We start from the raw sequence: 5,722 nt of genomic DNA on the forward strand, positions 1-5,722 counted from the left end.
AAAGTTCGTGGTGAACTGAATTTTGTAGGCGCTACTTGTGCTGTATTTCCCATCAGCCGTCCACCTCCATAAAATAGTATCATCGAGATAACTGAGTTCATGTGTGTTATTGATACCCTGCCAGAGGGAGATGAATTCTTTTATTTCTCCATCTTGTGTGTAAGGAGAGCAGAAGTGCATCCAACGATTGTTTCTAAGGGCTTGGTACACCGAGATATTCTTCCTCTTGGCTTTCATGTATAAGGTTGGTGCAATGTTCCTTGGCGTCTGACCACGAATCCAGCTCGATCTCCAAAAATCAGCCGTTTTGCCGTTTCCAATTGTTACAGTTGTGGATGCATTGAATAGATCAACATCTCCAAAAATCATCCATGGTTCTTCCAGCTAGCTTTGTATCTCTATTCTATGATTAGCATCAAACCTAAAATTAAATGGCACAATTAGCAGAAAAAATAAAAACTACCTGCATCCTGTGCTACCAAGTCAAATTGGCTAGCATTCTCACCTTTTTTTCAGTAGGGAGATTACTCTGACAGATTTACAAACCGTCCTCGGTCTCCAACAGATTTGCAGCACTTCGAGCTACACCACGGAAAGGGAGGGAGCTAACCGGCTAGCAGCGCAGGTGCTGGAGAAAGGTCGAACCCGCTTCCAGGTGGTGAAGACGGCGAGAGGACACGGCCGAGGACGACGACGACGCTGTGTGCCTTGCCTTCCCCGATCTGCTCCAAGGATGGCGAGACGGCGACGCTGTGTCCCTTCCCTTCCCTTCCCCGATCTACTCTGAGGACGGTGAGAGAAGCTTCAGGAGCAGAGGTAGACTAGAGTCGGGGACTCCAGGGAGACGGGAGGGAGAAGATGGTATGAACGGATGTGAACTCTAGTCTGTGTATGAGCAGTTTGGACATTTCCAAGGACAAAATCCATTAGTCAAACTTAAAAGTTACATGTGAACTATTTCGAAAAAGTTGTCCAATCAAACGGCTTTGTTTTACAAATGCACCGAAGCGTGCTCTTTACTTAAAGAACAACGATAAAGGGATCCACTGTAACAATTTTCTCCTCGTAGCTGTGCCACCGTCACTTCGATTCGCTACTACTCGCCGCGCCGTTCCGCCGTCAATGCCACCGACGCGCTTCACTCCAGTCTCGCTCTGCGTCCACCTTCTCCAGTCCTAGTCGCCCGCCGATGGTGCGGCCGGCGGCGAAGCACTTGGTGGCGCTCGCCGTCGTCGCCATTCTCGGCATCGGCCTCGTCGCTGACTACCTCTGGGCTTCGTCCTTCTCCGCATCGTACGCCAGCTCCGCCGCTCTGACGCCGCCCGTCGCGAAGAAGGTGAAGCATCCCATTTCTCACTCCCAATGCTTAGGGATGCGAGACTGCTGCCTGTCTCCCGCTGCTGAGGCTCAAGCGTTACTCCTCCGTGGTAGGGTTGGGGAGCGTAGTACCGACGTGCGTACGGGATTGGAGGGATCTGATGGTAATCAGAGAGGAATTGGGAACGTATGCGTGTTGATCATCTGAGCTAAACGTACTTGCCTGGTCGGGGAATTTACTCGACCTAATGCAGCCAGCAGTCCATATATTTGCAGCCATTACGTGTTAGGCTTGGAATCTAGCGATGGATTTGTGGGTTCATTTGAATTTCACACCTCATAGGAATGGAGGTACTCTGCTTGTGATCCTTGGCTATAGTAGCCATTTTCCTACAATGCTACAGTTTCAGCTTGTGGATTATGTGAATTAACTTAGTTTTCAATTAGCACAACACCTACACTTTGCTGCAGATTTGCATGGGTGATGCAGTATTTATAATTTCTATAGGTTGTCATAGGAACATGTTGTTTTTGCTTTTATAAGCATATTCAACAGTTCCCTGCAATCTAATTTGAAATCTAGGTCCTATGTGTAAAAGTAGAGTACATTGACCAGAAAACTAAGAGCGTTACAGTTTTCCATGGTCAGAAATATATTGTCCATTCACATTTGTTATCATACTTTTTGCCTAGATGACATTAATTTAGCTTCATAACAACTTTAGATAATATCTTGCTTATGTCTAGTTGACATGAATTTGGCATCAATAGTTTTTGCTCGAATCATTTGGTATCATAAAGTAGTAAACAATGTGTACAGTTCTGTTACATGCTTGGATGCTTCATTATTTTTGTATGTAATGACATATGCGTGAGGAAAGAGGAATTGTCAGTTATCACTTGATCTAAAAGTCTGTTACATTGGATTCTATTGCAACTTTACTTTGTTTTTTATTCTTGTCTTGTTGCTGGTTGCTACAATGGCCTCTCTCAAGACTAGTAATTTTTATAATATTTTCATTGGAAAGCATGCTGCTAGATGCCTATGCTCTAGGCTGTCTTGGCATTTTGGCACTTTGCACTTACACTTTCCTTATGCTCCGGGCAACATTTATGCTTCTATTAAATTGTTTTCTATATTTGTTTTCATCATACAAAGAACTTTATAAGAAGTTGCTGAAGTTCGTATAAAGATATTTTCTTTTACTACTAGGGCTTGTGTTGCTGCAAATGATAAACTTCTTGTTATCGGTGGTCAAGAAGGTGATTTCATGGCGAAGCCTGGGTCTCCTATATTTAAATGTGTCAGAAGAAGTGAGGTATGTTGACATGCACCTCATTCTTATAGCTAATTGATGCACATTATGTGGTCCCTATGTTTTAAGATCAACTGAGATCAATTCCCCGCATTAAAGACAACTTAGCCATATGTTGTGCATGATTAAGTCTAGTAAATAAGCATCTAAGCACCACACACGCTGCGCCTACTTTCTTCAATAAATAATGGCGGACCTAATTTCACCAGAAAGTGGATTGGGCACTGTATTTTTCAAAGAAAACAAACAACTGATAAAGACATTTAGTTTTATTTAACTATGAAGCTATCATATATCACATATATTCAAACATTGGCATAATTGATGTTTTTGAGTTGAGACCAGAATCAATCCGAAAGTACTAGTAGTTTCACTATTTTCTTAGTAACCTTACTATTTGCACTATTTATTTATCTTTGTTATTACCCTCTTTTTTAAAAATTACACTCTGCTTGTGAAGGTTGTGTATAGTAATGTTTATATGCTTGATGATGGAACGACTTGGAAGGAACTTCCACCTATGCCAAAACCAGATTCACATATAAAAAGAACTGATATGACTAAGCCGTTCTTTGTGTTTTTTTTTTTGCGTACAACTGTTTCAATCCCCCCGTGAGTTCTTTCTTGGTTAGGCTATCTCTAGCAGCTCTCCTATCGCACCATTTCGTGTAGAGAATCGATGGCTGTCCTGGGGGATGTGACTGTCGCAATCTTGTAAGCTGTAGCCTCTTCTTTATTGAGCTCTTTCACTCGTCTGTAGTGGGTAGTGAATCGATTAGATACATTCTAAAATGAACTTCAACTTGAGCCATTCTTATGCATGGTTGACTTGGGCTCTCTTCACTTTCGTATCACATGCTTTCTGTGAGTGATGAAAGTATCTCCCCTGATTCCTAGTACTTTATGCCCGTGTTAATATATCATAAAGTAGCTGGATGATTGGCTTGTCATGCGACCAGATGTGCTGGAAAGGGTTGCGGTGCTTGCGTTCTGACGTGAGATGCTGGGCCTGGTGCCGTTGATGACCACAGCATCCATTCCCACGAGTACCTGCACTGACCATGCTCGCAATCACCATATCCAGAGGGCAGCAAAAGTCAGAAGCTGATTCCAGAGCAACTGTCCTTCTGGTTTCGCTGCTCTTGGGACTCGTTTTTTTCCTTCTCGAAATCCATATATTTTTTCTCGAAAGCGCAAGAGAGCTGCGCGAAAATATATTAAGAAGGGGAAAAAGGTCCAAAAAGGACCCCAAGATACAGATAAGCCGCCCTACGGCGGCCAATAACAAGCATAAATGAAACCATCCATGACAAAAACACTGCTACCAAAACAGCACTATAGCTATCTAGCTAACATGTAGACTAGCTAACATGTAGACCTGGGATGGGGGCAATAAGCATAAATGGTTTGATCTTTGGGTTATGGGCTGGTGCAAAGAAGCTGTCGAAATCCATATATTGCTTCTGATTTTTGCAGCATTTCAAGTTTTCCACAGTTTGACGCATCCAGCTACCAGCTGTTCAGCTCTACCATTATTTCCTCGTGGAGTATTGTAGCCTGCAGCAAAAAACCAGCTCAGAGATGGACTTGCTGAGGTCGGCGGAAAGCATTGCTTGACTTTAATCCTTACTCGTTTCTATTGTTGATATAGAGGGTGTTTGGTTAGAGGGACTAAAGATTAGTCTCTAGTTTTTAGTCTCATTTAGTCCCTTTTTTGTCAAACACTAGGACTAAAATATGGACTAAAATGATTTAGTCTTTAGTCCTTCACATATGTGCTAAAAAGACTAAACCATATTAATTCCACATTTAGCCCTTATTTAGTTCAATTGTACTAATAGCAGAAGAATATTAAAATCATTTTAGTATTTTTATGAGTCATTTAGTATATTCTTATTATTTTTAGCTCTTAGAACTAAACTTGTTAGAGAATAAACTTTAGTCCATAGACTAAAGAAACCAAATATGGCCATAATGTTTTGTCTTATAGCTGCGACAATATGAATAGTTGACTTTAATTTGAAGCTATGTGTGGTCCCGAACATACACGTCAGCGACCTTTCTACGGTTACTTTTGTACAGAATCCGACCCCGAGGTCGGGGCACACATCAGTATCCAATTGATAGCTGCTTGCATTGTCCTTCCTTTCCCGCCTGGAGCTTGCTTGACCAGCAGTTCTTTAGATGCTCCCGTTGAAATAGTAAAAGCTGGACACGGATGGACGCACATGCGCTAGACTTGACCCTCCGGTCTTCTCCAGGCATCGTGTGCAGGCTCAGACAACTGATTTCCAATCACACTAGGAAACAATTCGCTAAAAATCTTGTGACTTTTCATCGTAACGACTTCCGGACGTTGATGCCTTCTACTGCCTCCGACGACGCATACCCGCGAGAGTTCATTCGGACTAAACCTCGTTGACTAGACGTGGATGAATGCTGTGTCTTTGTAGTGGTGTGGGCAGTGGGCATGTGGCCTCCGTCCTCCGATCCGTTACCCCTCTCTTGGAAAAAAGAAAAGGCGTAGATAACGGGTAAGAAACATATATCAAATATTACTTGGTAGATAACGGATATTTGTCGGATAGTTTGTCTTGGTAATATTAATTATCAAACTGTAAACCAATAAAAAACATAAATCATATATATATATATATATATATATATATATATATATATATATATATATATATATATATATATATAGAGGACAGGTATAACGGGAGCCATAGACTTCCAATAGTTAAAAGAAGTCCAGGCCGATCACCCTGTAACCTGGTTCAAACCAGCGCACCGACTGGACCAGGCTGTCGGTTGTACCACCCGCGCTCACGTCTATACGCGCAAAAAAAGGAATGCATGCATGAGTCAAATATGTTCCCAAGCATGTGCGTAAATTTAGTAAAGATATGTGTGGCGGTTTTTATTTTTAAATGTTTTATTTTCTCCATAAATTTAGAATCGCTGCAACAGCTATGCAGCTATACTCGTAAGGACCATTTTATGATATATACTGCTACTAAATATGCTAGCCTGTGTAGATAATTATGCAATTCGGTATACTGCGTAAAAATCTGTTACCAGCTGCA

The 5,722-nt window shown here is 41.9% G+C and overlaps 1 long non-coding RNA gene across 1 annotated transcript; it reads left to right on the forward strand.

Moving 5' to 3' along the window:
* Window positions 1–201: 201 nt before the first annotated feature.
* On the forward strand, window positions 202–4,657 carry LOC103641780 (uncharacterized). The gene is made up of 2 exons (XR_560495.3): window positions 202–1,336; window positions 2,531–4,657. It is a non-coding gene; the product is annotated as an uncharacterized lncRNA (long non-coding RNA).
* The last annotated feature ends 1,065 nt before the right edge of the window (window positions 4,658–5,722 follow it).

This window comes from Zea mays, chromosome 10 (assembly GCF_902167145.1).
Source record: "Zea mays cultivar B73 chromosome 10, Zm-B73-REFERENCE-NAM-5.0, whole genome shotgun sequence".
Taxonomy (NCBI): domain Eukaryota; kingdom Viridiplantae; phylum Streptophyta; class Magnoliopsida; order Poales; family Poaceae; genus Zea; species Zea mays.